Here is a 17820-nt window from a genome sequence, read left to right on the forward strand (position 1 = left end):
AGATTAAGAAACCTTTCAGCTATCCGGCTGATCGTACGAACCTTACCTGATTTTGAAAGCCTTTAGAGCGCCTTATATGCCTGTTTCGAAGATACATTGCACGAAGACACGTATTTAAATCGCTAATTTCCAATATTTGATGTTTTCGCCAATCTCAAATGGAGTAAAAGATAGCGCATTAATAAATCGTAATAAAATGGCACAGGTTTAACCCCACTTAAACCTGGTTATAACGAGCGAAACCATCCGCTGGGCAGTTTTGTGACTGCGGAAAATTGCCGCTCGTGTGATTCTCGAGAAACCATTGACCATCGTTTCATTGATGGCAAAGATGCAAAACTCTTCTGGGATTTCATCCAAAGGACACTGAAAGCAAGGCTTAATTTGACACCGCACTCTGTACGATACCTCCCTTCACTACCATTTGATGATGAGCCCTCGGCCCTCAGACATGTTCTTTCCAAAGGCATTACACAGCCTCTGGAAACCGCTGATTATGGACCGATATTGTGACTCTGTTGTGTCGGCAAAAGACAATTTCAGTACTATGATTGTTCCTTTAAGGGAACTGTATGTAGAGTGGCACCAACTTTTAGTGATGTGCTCTGCATTTCCTCTTGTTTAGAGCTTTGATGGCTTTATATGTCTTATTGCGCATTGTGTTGATCTGATGCTGTTTAGGTAACAACCAATGCATACAGTCGAACCCAATTATACTTTTAACAATATATCGGACATAACAATGGGCAGCCGCTGCACCGTCAGGTTTGCCATGTGTTCTATGGTAAAATAAACCGCTTATTACAATGCTGTTATATTATATTATCGATTATAACCATCAAATATGGTCACTGAAAGTCGACAAAAACGCGAGAGCGCGGCAACCACAGAAGCGCGTACACGGAGACGCTGACAGCGCCGATGCAATAAACGAAAATTACGAGTGCCGCATTCTGCTACGCATTTGTTGCGAATGTGGCGGTGAATGATGCTTTGAGTAAAGAGGGATCGGACGCCCAGTGGGGTCATCTTCGTATATGCATGAATCGCCTTGTGACGTCATGACCTGTTGTGACGGTACATCTCGCGCCCCTTGTCGAACAAACCAGCATTTCATTGAACGCATCGAAGTTCACCGGCGTTCTATAATTCGTCTACAGGAAAGCAAAGGTGCAGTATCTGTCACTTGCGGAATTCCGCTATCATTCTGACTGTATAGGCAAGGGGAATTATAAAGAGCTTTTTACCATGCGAGGCGTGGCGCAGTGGTAAAACGCTGGGCTGGAGATCCAGAGGATGGAGGTCCGATTCTCCGGTGGAAGACAATGTTTATTAATTAATTTTTAACTCTCGCTCTCGAAACGCGGACACATTTGCCAACACGGCTGCTAACCACAGTATGGGGCATTAAAGGCTTTCTCTCCTTAAAATTGGGACAGAGCGCGTCGAGCCAATGCGTTGGTCGGGTGCACCGGGGAAGCATTGCCTGCCGCTGAGAGCACGGAGCGCTTCCTCACGCGGAGGAGGAGGGAAGGCGTAAGGCGCTGCTAGGCACGGCCGTTCCGAGGGAGAGCTCTGAGTGCTCCCCCTGGAGACCGTCCTTGGTCTAGGCAACTCGAGTCCTCTCTGCCTCCGCACGGTGGAGCAGTCCCTTCTCAGGGGGCACTGACCGTGGTGCGCTATCCTCCCCTAGTTGCTTTGTCCAGTCCCCTGCTTCGCGGTTGCACGTGTTTTGTGGCAGGCGTGCGGCAGCGTTCGTGCACGCGTCTTTCTAGCGTGGTTTTCCTAGTACGCCATCATCGTTGCCACGATTTTGCTGGTCCTGAATTTTCCATGGAGAGCAATGGAGGATTCTCCTTCATGAAGAGTGACACAACCGGCAATACCGCTAGAAGTTAAGCGGAACATTGTACGGTGAGCACTAGCACGGTGTAAAAGTGTGCACCTTGATGTACAAGTACGCAACCGACAGTACCGACAATCATCCGCAACGCGCTCAAGATTGAGAGCGAAAACGATGCCAGTGCTACCCATGCAGTAGACGACGGCCGGAAAAGGATTGGGCCTACAAAGACGTCTACCAGTGGTTCTTGAACGCCCGTACAGCCAACCTGCCAATTAGTGGCCCAATTTTAGCGGGGAAGGCGAATCACTTCGCATGGCTCCTGCGCAACACCGATTTCCAGTCTGGTGGTGGTTTGATTCAACGGCTCAAGGAGAGACATGGAATCGTCTACAAGGCCGTCGTGGGCGAGCCAGGATTGTTTGATGCCGACGCTAGGCAGACGTGGCTTGAGGAAACACTGCCCTGCATCCGAGAAGCATACGCGGACCGGGACTTGTACAATGGGGACAAGACTGGGCTGTTTTTCCAGATGCTTCCGTCAAAGACGCATGTTCTCAAAGGCGCATGTTCTATAAGGGCGGCAAGCAAAGAAAATTGCGCGTGACCGTTTTCTTGTATGCCAACCAGTGCTGAAAGTCTGGCTCCATCGGAGGAGAGTCTCTAGGGGTTCCAGCACAGGTGGAAAGAGAAATAATGAAGGAGAGAGAAAACACCTGGTAGCCTGCCTCGCACATCGTCTTGATACAAATTTAAGTGGATAAATTTTTTCTTGGGTTCTAGAAAATATGTTAATGGCTTCTAATTAAAACTAACGAAGGAGTTGCCGGAACAACACAGAGGGAATCTTCCAATGACCGCTGATATACCGCTGGCAAGAAAAAAAGGTGGCAGCCTCCTTCCTATTCATGCAGTCCTTATACAGTTTTTGAGCGCAGAGGGGTCTCAGACCCCTTTTAAATGCTGGTGGGGGGTCTCAGACCCCCCTGACTTAAAGCCCTGGCGACAATGGACGGCAGCGACAAGTGCCCCGCCTTCGTCATAGGGAAATCCAGGAATCCTCGCTGTTTTCGTCGTGCCGCGAGGATCGCGGTTCGCCATCTACTGCTAGCGCGCGAGCTTCAGTACGCATGCGCAAATCACCCCGAGGGCGACAGATGGCGCCACGTTCTTGTCAAATTTCGGCAGACTCTGCACGCAGGCACGCAGGGACCAACTTCGAGTTATAGATCAATTTGCACTCGCTTCACCGTCTGATCTGCTGACCGTCCTGGTTAGCTCAGTATGTAGAGCGACTGCCCAGGTAGGGCGGTGGTACCGGGTCCGATTCCCGGATCAGGACGAATTTTTGTTTAACTACGAAGTTTCTGAGGAAGCTGTACAGCTTTCCTTTGTAGCCGTATGGCTGCGCTTGGGTGGATGCCAATGAGTAATTACTCCCTTATTACAAATTTACTCCACCTTGTGGGATTCCCCTAAATATTCGATCAGGGATCAATCAGCGCGTGCTGTGCTGACAGGGCTCGGTAGCGGTAGACGGCCGCGGTAAACTAATTTCTTCTAATGGGAAATCATGAATGACGCGTGAGGTTTTCCGCGAGTGGCTGGTCGAGTTTGATAAGCGGATGCAGCGCGAAGGCAGGAAGGTGACATTGGTGATCGAGAATTGGACTGCGCACAAAGCAGCTCAGAAACTCTCGCATGTGGATTTTTTTTCCTCCCACCTAACAGCCCTAAAGACGTGCATGCCTATGGATGCAGGCGTGATAGCTTGCTTCAAGGCACTGTATTGCCGACGTGTTTTGAGCAGGCGCGCGCTGAACCTCGATATTTCTGTCCGAGAACGGCGACCGACGCCAGACTTGAAAATCTCGCTCCTTATGGCAGTGCAGTTCATTTTTGGACCATGGGTAAGCGCCTCCACCCTCATAAACTGCTTCAAGAAGGCCGACTTCGCTGGGGATGCCGGCGACGCGGAAGGTCGTGAAGCTCCTGCCGACGCAGCGATGACCGAACTTTGGTCCACAGTGAGCGGTAGTGACGCTTCTGAACTTGAGGAATTTTTACATGCTATGAATTTTTACATGAAGAGCTGACAGACGAGGCTATCGTCGGAGCAGTCACTGGCGTGGAGGAAGGTGACAGTAGTGGCGACGACGATGAACCGGAACCTGTGTAGGTTCCGTCTCACCAGGAGGCTTTGAGAATGATCGACTACCTGCGGGACTTTGTTTTTGCTAAGAACCTTCCGTTGCACTATGTTCAGCATGAATGCCCTGCACAAAGATGTCGACGAGATTGACGCTAAACAGACAACGCTTATGGATTACGAGATTTTTTTCCCTGCTACGAAATAAAAAGTGTAAGCTACCTCGTCCTCATTAAATGTGTAGTTTATAATGTTTTCTTAGTTTTTTTTTTCTCATCCTAACCACGTTATAACAGTTATGGGTTATAACAATAATATTTCCATGGCACTTCAATGTTGTTTAAGGGGGTTTGACTGTATTTCATTTACATAGAACATTGTTGCATTGGAATAAATATCATGTGGCTTCACAGAAAAAAAATATTTTTCTTTCTTGTGTTAATTGTCGGCTATGTGATAACCTGAAAGACGTGATATAGTTTGGGACGTTCTACGAAGAACACTAAAGAAAGTCTGTTTTAAATTCTCACAGTGTGCGTTACCAAGTGGCTACCCAACATGACCATGAACCCTTAGACACGATTTTTATCCTTGTACTGCACCGCCGGTGAAAAACGCGTATGTTGGACGGGAATACTGAGCCTCTCGCTTGCCCCTGTATTCATTTCAGCCAGATGGCGCACCAGCTGAGAAAAATTTACGAAGACAGTGACTATCCACCGGACTGGCTCCAATTATTGGTGTGTTGTCTTTTCTTGCCACCGTTTTAGTAGAGATGCGTTAAGACGTGTTTTAACTGTGCGGTGTTGTGCTGTGCATTTTAATTGGACTTATTCTGCTACAGGCTGTTTACATTGTATACTATAGCCCTTCTTGCATTTAAACGCGTGTAATAAAAACCACACTGAAAATTATCCGCGGTAGCTCAGTGGCGGGCTGCTGAAAGCGTGTACCCGGGCGTAAAGCCTACAGGTACGAATCCGCTCCGATGTGTTTTTTAGCACAAAGGCTGGTGTCCCTTCCTTTGGAGGGGGACCAGCGTAGAGAACTTCTTTTGAAGGGTATTCGCCGCTGAGTTCTTAACTTATACGTCCCAGTTTGCCCATGCGAGGCCTTGCAAGTCACATTAACCCCATTGAGAGGCTTAAGGAGAAGAAGACGAGGTGGAGCCCCATGAAAAGCTCAAGGTCATTCGCCGACACCCGGCGAATTCAGTAGTTGCAGACTGGAGAACAGACTCCCGTTCTAAAATATCCTTATCCCTACGCAGAGGAGATGACGCGATGGGGTCACGTGAAGACATTACCCTTATTCCCAAGAGAAGATCAGGTGAGGCCCCGTGAAGAGCTCAAGGTCATACGTTGACACCCGGCGAATTCAGGAGTTGCAGTCCGGAGAGTAGAGCTTCCGCTCTAAAATACTCCGTCGTTAATGTAAATTTAGGATTCATTTACTCCCATAGTAGGCTTGCTTATAAATTAGCGACGAGGGGCATTTACGGAGAATTTGTCCGAATACAGTCTTCAGCGATGCGAGGTTTTCGTTCTTCGCGAAAAAAAAAAATATTGCCAGCTCTGCATGGGAGTTGAGTGTCTATGGCATTCCGCTGTATAAATAAATGCCGTTTCCGACCACGGGAGCTTCATTTCCATGGAGGATGAACGCATATGCTTCTCATGCGATAATGACCGCGTTTAAAAACCATGCCCGTGCGAAATTACTGCAAAGCGCTTGATTTCAGCATCAGCCGACCGTCTTCTTCTGGCACATATGTTTTGATTACTGGTATAGGGCTTCGCCACAAAATTATTGCGCCCACCTCTTCGAGGCATGGGGTGATGACCGGCTCCAAAAGCTGCGAGGGAGGACAGGTTCTGATACGACCGCTGCGTTTAGCAGCGTCCAACCCAAGCGACACGTTTCCAGTGTCCACAACTACACTTTACGGAGGACCAAGACAAAAAAAAAAAAAAACAATAGAGGAGTGGCGTTCAACAAAAGTTGCACGTCAGCCAGCATACAGGAAGCGTGCGATTCGCCACTAAACAACGCTCATCCAAAGCCTCACTCCAATGCTGTTGCGGGAAGTTTCGGCGGCAGACCTGTAAACAAGCGAGAAACAAAGCAACGCGCTCCTCTGCTTTTCCGCAGCCACAGAAGGGGGCCAATGGCGCTGTGGCGTGCGCGCTGCTCGAGCTTCCACGACGTTACGTCGTGCGTGTTTGTTCGCCATCCAAGTTGCGATCTCAAGCGCCGAAACCGATTTGAATTGTAAATGGCGCCCGCCATGGCATTACCCTCGACGGCTCTATTACCCACCAAAAGTGCTGCCAAGAAGTGTCCGCGAAATAACGCCCGCGCCATGCTATCCGTCAGCGGCCGAAGTCGCGCACGCGACACGGCACTCTATGACCGGACTGCCTCACTGTGGTTCGACTTCCGGTGCCGCAGCAGGCGACGCGGGGAGACTGCCTGTGGCTATGTACGTTCCTTTTGTCCCCCTCCCACGCACTTATGAAGCCGTCTCATCACTGCATAAGAGTCGCTCGTTTGCCATTTGGGCACGAAGTTCGTGCAGTATTGATGAAGTCCTCGTCACGCATAGCTGCGGGGTGCAAGAAATAAAAGTTAATAGTATTTCATATTATTTAGGCTGAATGAAGTACACCCCAAAGGTCTGATCTGCAGCAACGTGACAGGTGTCTTGAGCGCTTAAATGCGTCAAGTACCGGCAGCCCTGGAATTGGCTATTTATGAATAAATGCGGTCGTATCCTCCAAACCCCGGCATCTATTGTTTCGTTGCTCTTGATGAGATGATAGCATATATACTCTATAGGCACCCTGTACTCGCTGGGCGCCACCACCGTCAAGGTTGTGTTCAGCGCACCACGCGGCCGGTTCCTCGTCCCTGTCAGGAAGACTCCCTCTGCGTCTCCGCAGAGATGTCGTCTGCTAGCCGTGTGCAGCTGATTGTAGAGGCGGGAATTGGAGCCAATAATTGGGCTGAAAAATTCTTTAGAGGCGCAAACATCAGAAAAGAAACGAAGCTTTTTGAAGCAGGCCATATGCACGACGTGAAAAAGATAATATTGTGTGATAAGGTCGAAGTAACAGCCTGGAGCGTTGCGTTTCCGATGACGCGCAAACATCAGTCCGCATCAGAAACAATGAAGTTCAAGGTAAGCAACATATTTATCCACTAGGTTTGCAGCATCTTGACTGTTGCGCTGCTAGTTTTATGCAATGTACCAATCGGCCCGGATTACCGCTGTATATAACTTAATGTGATGCCTGTGACAGCGACCGGAACAGCCACTTGCACTCTCTTTTGTAGGCTGAGGGGAAACCATTTGGTTCTTAAGACGGGTGCCCTTCTTCGTTTGATTTTGCATTTCCCACGAAATGGCTGCTGCAAATCTTGGATTTCGTCGAAGGCACGAAATCTTTGCCTTCTTCGCTGCAGATGTAAACATAAAAACAAATAAGCCGCATACATCTGCTACTCGCATGCAATGAACAATCTACGGTGCCTTTATCCAACGTCATGTATTTGCAGCATGCACGGTAGATGCCGAGAAACGTCCCTTTTGCGCATTTTAAGACTTCAACAAGTGCCAACTTCTACAGCATGATTTGCGTAAAAAAACGGTGATTAAACTTACTTTTCGCGACATACAAGGCGAATCCAACGTTGCCGTCATTCCGTCTCTCAATGCCACGTTGGGGAGCCGTAAAGTTTGTTCTAGCAGGCAAATTCATGTAAGTTTTGCTGCAGCCTACAACACAGTAGTGTGTCCGGCTGTTTTTATGCGGCATTTGTGATATAGAAAGAGGCGCAAAGCTCATTTGTGACGACGCGCACAGCATAACACCGCGGGCCCCGTCGTCTGTTCTAGCCTTCATGATAAGGACGCACTCGCCGCCGCGAGTTGCAGGCATGTCGCTCCGGAGTTGGATTTCGCAGGGTGCCTATACTACTAAACGCAGCATCATGGTATTATGACACTCAGTTTCGGATATCAGCGCCAAGGTACTGCGAAGCGCGAAAACCTCACATAAAAATTCGGCATTCCGTGCCCACGCGGCCGCTTTCTACAGCGCGTGGCGCCCTGTTGATTGCATGTTCCCCGCTTTCAGCTGCGGCCGTGCCTATCGGCTCATAGAACCTGCTTTGTCATCGCCTGAAGGCACGCGCGGTTGTGACACGATTCTGAAAATGAAGATGATGAAGCAGTTTGAAGAAATGGAAAGACATTTCTCAGGAACCCTTGAACCGCTTCGCGATGTAGCCACATATTGATGGAGGCGAAATGCAGATGACGCCCTTGTTCTTTGCGAATAACGCTATAGGCACCCTGAGCCTCTAACTCTGGCGCGGCATGCGCGCCACTCGCGGCGGCGAGCGCGTCGCTGTCAGGAAGGCTAGAGCAGACGACGGCGCCCGCAGGGCTGTGCCGTGCTGGCGCGTCGTCCTGAATGAGCTCTGCGCCTCTTTTTCGATCACAAAAGGCGCATAACACATCCAGACACACTGTTGTGTTGTAGGCTGCAGCAATTCATACATATTCGCCTGCTGGAACAAAATTTATGGCTTTCCAACGCGGCGTTGGGAGACAGAACGGGGCCAACGTTGGATTCGGCTTGTTCGTCACGAAAAGTAAGTTTGAGCTCCATTTTTTTTTCACCCACATCATGCTATGGTTGCAGGCGGTTTTTGAAGTCTTAAAATGCGTAAAAGGCATGTTTCTTGGCATCTGTCTTGATGTTGCACATATAAGACGTTGGTCAAAGGCGCCGTACCTTCGTTCCTTACATGCGCGTAGCAGTGTATACTGCTCATATGTTTTTACGTTTAGATCTGCAGCGAAGATGGTATGGATTGGATGCCTTCGGCGAAATCCAAGATATGCAGCACCCATTTTTCGGGAAATGCAAAATCGAACGAAGAAGGGCATCCGTCCTACGACCCAGTTATTTTCCCCTCAGCCTACAAAATAACAAGTGCAAGTGGTTGGACCGGACGCTATCGCAGGCATCACTTTAAGTTGTAAGCATATAGCGCTAATCGGGGCTGATTGCTACAGGCCATAAAGCTAGCAGAGCAACCGTCAGGACGCTAAAAATACGAACAGATAAAAAAATTCTAGAGGGCACTTTGGACCGCTTAAGTGCGATGAGGCGAAAGCCATTTTGGCGCGGTGGATCGTAGCCCTCCACTACTGCACCTCTTTCTCCCTCTCTTCTTTCGCTCCCACTTTCCTCCCTTTCTTTACGGTGTGGTACATGTCTACGCGTAGAATTGTGACAGATACTGCGTCTTTTCCATCCTGTAAATCGATTTCAAATGCCGCTGATGCCTGCTCTACTAACGCCTCATAGACATCTGAGTCTGCTTCTGTTTGCTGTGTGGTGCGGCGTTCGAGGAAGGCGCCGAACGGACGCCTGGATCGAACGCCCGGCTGGGTCAGGTTCATATAGGGAGCTTGCATGAAGCAATGCATGCTGGGTAATCCGTCATGACGTTGTCGCTGGCAGCAGACGGCGGGCAGCGCAGCCAGGCTGAATTACAGCGGCTAGAATTGAGCAAGTGGCTTGTCGTTTTCGACGGCCCACCGAGCAAACACGCGGCATTTCGTCGCTGCCCTTACGTGCTTGCAATTGTCGGCAGATTCCTGAGGAACGTATGCGTCGACGCTGTGCCCGAAAAATCGGGCGCGCTATGAAGAGATGCAAAGCAGTATGACGCGGACCTGTTCAAGATACGCGCGGCCGACTGACCGCACTATGCATCTGGACCCGGCCACCCGTCGACATCGCCGACATTCATGATTTCTAGCTCTGGCGAGTATTTTTGATGCTTGCCCGGATTGGCGTCGACTTCGCGTGTGTTGGCCCGAGCGAGCCATTCGCGTCGGCGTCCCTAGAGGAATCCTTTGCCTTCTCCCACTCGTGCAGACCTATTTTTGTAATCGTGAAGAACCCGCAGTCGCCCTGTCCGGTCGCGATCATCTGCGCGCACTACGCGACTATGTAGATGAGGCTAGCATTCTTTCTCTATGAGGCTAGTATAGCAGTGCCGTGCTGCGTCGTCTGCTGTTAACGACAACATCATGGCGAATCACCCAGCATGCATCGCTTCATGCAAGGTCCCTATATGCATGAATCGCCTGGTGACGTCATGACCGGTCGTAAGGGTACATCGCGCGCCCCTTGTCAGACATACCAGCATTTCAATGAACGCATCAATGTTCACCGGCGTTCTATGATTCGTTTGCAGGAAAGGAAAAGCGCAGTATCTGTCGCTCGCGGAATCCCACTATCATCCTTACGGTAGACAAGGGAAATTACAAAGAGTGTTTCACTCTCCGGGGCATGGCGCAGTTAGTAAACATCTGGGCTGAGGATCCAAGGGATGGAGGCTCGATTTCCGGTGGAGAAAAGGTTTATCAATTTATGTTTAACTCTCGCTCTCGAAAGCGTGACACCTCTGCTGACAGCTTTCTGTCGACAACGATGAGACATTAAAGGCGTCGCATTAATATGTTGCTTACCTTTAATGTAATGGTTTCCGATGGCGCACTGATGTTTATCTGCTCAACGCACCAGGCTGTTATTTCGACCTCATCACAAGATATTATCTCTTTCACGTTGTGCACATGGCCTGCTTCGAGATACTGCTTTCCTTTCCCGATGTTTACGCCTCGAAAGATCTTTTCAGTCCCACTAATGGCTCCAATGCCCGCCTCTACGATCAGCGGCACACCGCTAGCAGACGCCATCTCTTCGGAGACGCGGAGGAACCTTTCTGACAGTGACGAGGAACCGGTCGTGCGAGGCGCGGAACGCAGCCTCGACGGTCATATAGATTAGGCGGAATTGTCGCAGAGCAGCGCCTCCACGCTCTAATGTATGCAGGCGATATTGTGCTGTTAGCAGATAGCCAGGAAGACTTGCAAACTGTAGTTAAGTATTGCGGGGCTGGAGGGGACGCTCTGGGCTTCAGTTTTAGCGCAGTTAGGTCATGTCTGATTATGTTCAACGGGTCAACTGATCAGGGTCTTAAAATAAAAGATCATGAAATATTCAGAGCGGCAGAATATAAATATCTCGAGTTATGGGTAAACGAAGGATTGGCATACATTGAAAAGCATGAGCAATCACTTTATGCAAATGGGCGAAGAGATGCCGGGATAATGAAGCATAGGGCATTGTGCGGATACAACAGGTACTAGGGGCTGAGAAGTATTTGGAAGGGAATTATTGTGCCCAGGCTTACTTTCGGACATGCGGTTTTGTGCCTAAAAGCAGACGTAAAGTCGCAAGATATAAATCAGAGAGCCGTGGGACGATTGGCACTGGGTGCTCACGGCAAAACCACAAGTGAGGCGGTACAGGGAGATACTGGCTGGCATCTTTCAAAGCACGGGAAACTTAGAGTAAAATATTATATGAGGAACGCCTGAGAAAATTGGACAGTAACAGGTGGACAGCTAAAATATTTAAGCACCATGCTTAAAAAGCATTGCCTCACAATGGAGGACAAACACTAGGAAGCTAACCAATAAGTATGCTGGTCACAAGGACGGAGAAATAAAGAGCGTTAAACAACAGGTGAACAACACCGTAGGTAAAAATTGGATAAATTCTACGGAAAAGAAACAGAGTGTATAGAACTATCCAGAATGTGGAACAGGCAGATCAGGAAGGAAGCTTTCTTTGATGACTCAAGAGGCAGTGCCCAACGTTTTGAAGCTAGATCAGGGTGCCTTAGAATACCTATAGTTACAAAAATAAATTTAACCAAGATGACACATGTGCAATATGTGGCAAATCCATAGAAACAATTGAACATCTTATACTCGGATTTGATGTTATTCATCCGGATGTCGATGCAGGCGCAGTCACTCTTCCTGAGGCTCTGGGGTTTAGAGATACTAGCGGTGGGGTGAATGAATCTGCGGTGGAATCTAGCAAAAAGCGTTTGAAAGATTGGTGGCTTAAAAGCAGAAAAGTGACATAAGGTTAATAATGTAGAAATAAAAATGAACAAAATGGAATGATGGAATAGTTAACCGATCTAAAACAATACTCAAGATATAGGAGAAAACAATGAACATGATAGCAACTGCTACCACCCCGTTTCAAAGAGACGCTCCTATATATTTTTTTTATTTAAGAAATACTACAGGCATATTAAATGCCCAAGCAGGAGAGGTGGTTTGCATCAGATGTCATGCAGTTTGAAAACAATAAAACAAAGAATTTTACACAGCGATGAACTGATAACACAAAGAATACAATGCACAGTAGAACATATGACACTTCAATTAGGAGGCGATAAAAGCGGCGAGTCAATCGGTAGGGCGTTCCAGTCTGCGATTGTTCGTGGAAAAAACAAGAATTTGTACATATTAGTTAGGGCAAATATAGGTGACAAGCGTTTCATATTTCATCCATCCATCCATCCATCCATCCATCCATCCATCCATCCATCCATCCATCCATCCATCCATCCATCCATCCATCCGTCCATCCATCCATCCATCCGTCCATCCGTCCATCCATCTGTCTGTCCGTCCGTCCGTCCGTCCGTCCGTCCGTCCGTCCGTCCATCCATCCATCCATCCATCCATCCATCCATCCATCCATCCATCCATCCATCCATCCATCCATCCATCCATCCATCCATCCGTCCATCCGTCCGTCCGTCCGTCCATCCGTGCATCCGTCCATCCGTCCATCCGTCCATCCATCCATCCATCCATCCATCCATCCATCCATCCATCCATCCATCCATCCATCCATCCATCCATCCATCCATCCATCCATCCGTCCATCCATCCGTCCGTCCGTCCGTCCGTCCGTCCTTCCGTCCGTCCATCCGTCCATCCGTGCATCCGTGCATCCGTCCATCCGTGCATCCGTCCATCCGTGCAACCGTCCATCCGTCCGTCCGTCCATCCGCGGTGGCGGAGCCGCATAGCGGGTGCTTGCTTGAAGCGATGAATCCGCCTTGTTATAGCCGTTGGCAGCAGACGACGCAACACGGCACTGCCACACAGCCTCATGTACATGGTCGAGTAATGTGCGCTGACGATACTGGCTTGATCGTGCAGGCCGACTGCGGGTTCTCCACGATTCCAAAAATACGTCTGCGCGAGTGCGAGACGTGGATGGCTAGCACGTGCCAACAGACGCGAGATCGACGCCAATCCGGGAAAGTATCAAAGTAGTCGCCATAACGAGAAATCATGAACGTCTGCGATGTCGACGGGCGGCCACAGATCCAGGCGCATAGTGTAGTCATTCGTCCACGCGTAGCTTGAATCAGTCCGCGCCGCCCTGCTTTGCATTTCTTCATAGCGTGCCCTATATTTTTGGCACAGCATCGATGCATACGTTCCACAGGAATCGCCCGACATCGTGCACGCACGTAAGGGTACAGCCGCGTGTTTGCTGTCGAAAACGACAAGGCACTCAGTCAGTGCAGCCTGGTTGCGCTGCGTGCCGTCTGCTGTCAACAACAACCTCGTGGATTACCCGGATGCATCGCTTCCTGCAAGCTCCTGTAGGAGCTATGTATGCTCCCATGCGAAGTGATAGTAATTAAATGGAAAGACGTAGGAGCAGTCCTGGACATTTCCAACTTAACGCGAAAAAGTGGGTGGAGAAAGGCGCGAACCGAAGGCTGTATACGCTTTCTCTTCGAAGCACTTCGCGCAACCTCACAATAAAACGTTGAGGGTTTAAGCTCGGCTTGAACATGTATATTTTGTGGGGACCGCGCTAGCCACATTTGAAGGCCGCGCCACATCCCAGCCCTCCCTGTGTGCCGCCCTTTTGCCCCTCTCCTCTCCCGCCGACGGGGAAACCGGTCCCCGCTCAGACCTCACGCCGTCGCCTCTCTCTCTTGAATCCTGGATCCCCAGCTGACAACTGTCTGGCTGCTCTCCCGGCAATGACACCCTGACCTCCGGCATTGGCATGGACGGACCCCTATCGTGAGATAAAAGATGTTTCTTCCATGGCCCGCTGTGTGCGTGTCTTGCTTCTCCCTCGGGCAGAGGAATCACCCACAAAATGGCACCCTACTGGGGCTGAATTAGCACCCATGTGGACGATTTATCTTCCGACGAGGGAGCACACGGCATGGCTCACGATGGGCCGGTCCTTTGTGTGATAGTCGCGACGCCATTTTGGCTTTAGGGTTATCGTGTGTGTGCATGAGGTGGAATGTAGTATAGTAGTGTTTGTGCAGTATTTTAATTTTGTTTTGGGTTATGTGTGTGTTATGTGTGTGTTTTTTAGTGTCGGGCGGTTCGTGTTTGAATTTTTATTTTTTGCATATTTTATTTTTGTAAATGTCGCCGAGATTAGCCTTTGTGACTAGCCTCCTGACGCGGGCTAGGTGGTAGTCGCGGGCGTGCAGTTGTTCTGCGCCTCCCGGCCGGCCTTAGCTGTTGAGTGAGAATGCCGCTGAGGAAAGATGTGGCAGATAGGACCGCCGCATCGGATGCTGGAGCATCCGGGATTGAGGTAAGGGACGGGGCATAGCCCGCACAGGTTCCCGATGCAGTCGCTCTTATGCAGCACATGACCGCAATGTTGTCTGTGTTCGCCCGTTAGCGCGATTCGGTGGCTAGCGCCAACCAAGCCGCAGCTGCGGCGATAGTCTCGCGTCCGCGGATAAATGTTGAGGTTCCCTACTTCTCCGGCTACACGGACGTGAAGTCAGTCCACGAGTACTTACAAGAACTCGAGGATTATCAGACGGCACTGGGCTCTCCAGACGACCTGGTACTAGCGCAGGTAATCCCCGTAGCACTTGTTGAGAGCGTGGCGCGATGGAGACGCTGCCAGCCGGCCTTCCTGTCGATGGCAGACTTCACAGATCGCTTCCGCGCCGAGTTCTTGCAGCCCGATTACGAGCGCCGGATGCTTGAGGAGCTCGCGTTGCGCACACAGCTCCCATAGGAGAGCCTGCTTGAGTATGTACGCGCAATGCAGGACCGATCTTGATCAGGTCGCGCGCGCGATCAGGCAGTGCCATCCGCGCTTCAAGCCGTATTTGCGGGGACGTTGTTTTATTTATTTATTTATTTAAGGACCCTAAAAACCCAAATGGGCATTACATAGTGGGGGAGCGGCATAAAAACAGCACAATACATATTCTTCACGCGTATTAATCAACAAAATGCACTTAAGAATTATACATAACATACAGATCGAAGTACACAGCACTACATTCACTAGTGGATGCATAGGTGTTCTGTAATTAACAAAAATGCACTTAATAATTATACATAACATACAGATCGACGTACACAGCACTACATTTATTAGTGGATACATACGTGTTCAGGGAACAGCACGTAACGCTTAAGAAGACAATAGTGGAAGAATACTACGGTGATTACAGACAGCCAAGATGCCCTGAAAGTTTCATTTGAAATTGTGATAAAGTAGTTTCAGTAGCTATACCACTCGATATTGAGTTCCAGTTTTCTATAGATAACAGTAAGGGTGAAGTTTGGTATTTTATCGTTCTTGGGAATATTGGCCGTACTTTGTAGAGATGATCAGTCCGGGATGAAATATGATGGGCAGGAGTGATGCGATTAGCTGTAAATGGGCAGTAACCATAATATAAGAAATCAAAGAACGATAAACGAGAGAACTTGCGTCGAGTGACAAGGTAGGGAATATTTAGAGATTGTTTAAGATTAGACACACTGTGATACGTTGAGTATGATGAAAGGATGAACCTGGCAGCTTTATTTTGGACATACTCAATACGGTTAATTAATGACAGACTAGTTGGATTCCATAATATGGAGGCATACTCTAGAGCTGACCTTATAAGAGTAGTGTACGCGTGAAGTTTTGTCTCGGAGTTGGCAAGGTGTAAACGACGTAGCAACGAAGGAAACGACGAAGGAAAGCGTAGCAGGGGGCGGCAGAAAGTTAGGTGGGTGGATGAGGTTAAGAAGTTCGCGGGGGTCAAGTGGATGCAGCTAGCACAGAACCGGGTTAAGTGGAGAAATATGGGAGAGGCCTTCGCCCTGCAGTGGGTATAGTCAGGCTGATGATGATGATGATGAAACGACGTTTAATGATTCCCAGTTTTCGAAATGCTGTATTCGTGATACAATCTATATGGGCGCACCAGCCTAAATCAGAACTGAAAAAAACACCAAGGTACTTGAAGCAATCTGTTCTTTCAACTAAACTACCATTAATTGTGTAAACATTAGAAGGCGTATTATTGCGCGTGGAAAAGGTTATTAGCTTGGTATTTTATATTAATTTCCATCTGGGGGGGGGGGGGGGGGGGGAATCTGACACCACTCATTTAGATGCATTAAGTCAGTCTGTAGGGTAACTGCGTCAGTGGGGTCAGCTATCTTTCTATAAATTACAAAATCATCAGCGAATAGTTGTACGCTAGATGATATTTAAACGCTATGCCATTAATATAAATTAAAAATAGCAGAGGCCCTAAAACTGATCCCTGTGGAAACCTCGAGGCTCTAGCACAGGAAACGAAGGTAGTGCAGGCGGATTTACTTGCTGAATTGGGCTACCAGCCACCCCCCAGGCCAGCCGAATCGCTAGCGCCGCGATGAGCCTGGGCTAGAGGCCAAAACTCCGCGCCGCGCACCAGAAGCGCAGATGTAATGGCGGTAGGACAGGAAAGGCCAGCGGAAGGCTCCGCTATTCCTCGCGCTCTTGACCCCTACGCGTTCGAGCAGCGGCGTCGAGCTGGGCTCGTAAGCGACGTCCGCGTAGGCGCGGAGAGAGGGAAAAGACGTCCCCAACCGCTTCGTGGAACGCGGCATCCCCCGACCGCGCAGCAGGTGAACGATCGGCTTTGCTGGAATTGCAACCAGCCGGGCCACGTGACACGCGAGTGTCAAGCAAGGCGTATGCAGGGAAACGCGGACCGCCGGCGGCGATAAATGGTAACACCAGCGTGTCGCCGTTGGCGGTAGAATTTCGCGGTAGCCACAGCGGAAAATGGGAAATGTACTCCTACGCCGCGCCACCGGGCGACCGCACCAGCGGCGCAAAGGCTTTTGTCCCCCTCGCCTGTAGAGCGCAAGGAGTGTTGTCGAGCTCAAGCCTTTTTATGCTAGTGCGGTTAGCTGGTCAAAGCTACTCGGCACTCGTTGACACGGGCTCAACGCTGTCACTGGTCGTTGACGACGTGTTCGAGGCCTGCCGTAGGTGCAACATCCGTGTCAGGCCAGTCGAAACCCCTTTGAGCTTAGCAGCCGGGACGGTAAAAGCGGAGGGAGCAGTGCGTCTGGTGGTGCGCTTTGAGGGCAGAAAGCGGAGGCATCGCTTCGTCTATCTGCCCGGCTTAGCCATACCAGTTATTCTGGGAAGAGATTTTCTTTCGAGCGAAGGCATTGTGCTCGACATGGGGGAGAACGGCTATCGCTACTGCCCCCTCACCCCCCTCATTTCCTTTGTTAGCGCACTCAGGCAGGAATGCACCACTCAGCGGGCGAGCGTCCACGCTTGCGTGGCAGACGGCTCCCCCGCGAGGCTGAAAGGTAGCCCATTAGAAGCAATTATCGCGTCCTTCTCAGGACCCGGTAGTCAGCGCCGAAGGCTTGTGGAAACTTTACTCCCGTTTTCGGATGGCTTCACAGAAAACCGAGCAGAACCGACGCGCTTCAGCACGAGATTGAAACGGGTGATGCGCGCCCTTTCAGGTGCAACCCGCGTCCGTTAAGCGCGCATAAGAGACAGCTTCTCGACAGCGCCCTTGACGAGATGATTGATACCGGCGCGGTGAGACCCTCACAAAGTCCCTGGGC

Source organism: Amblyomma maculatum, chromosome 1 (genome assembly GCF_055883805.1).
Source record: "Amblyomma maculatum isolate TAMU_Amacu chromosome 1, ASM5588380v1, whole genome shotgun sequence".
In the NCBI taxonomy this organism is placed as follows: Eukaryota; Metazoa; Arthropoda; class Arachnida; order Ixodida; family Ixodidae; genus Amblyomma; species Amblyomma maculatum.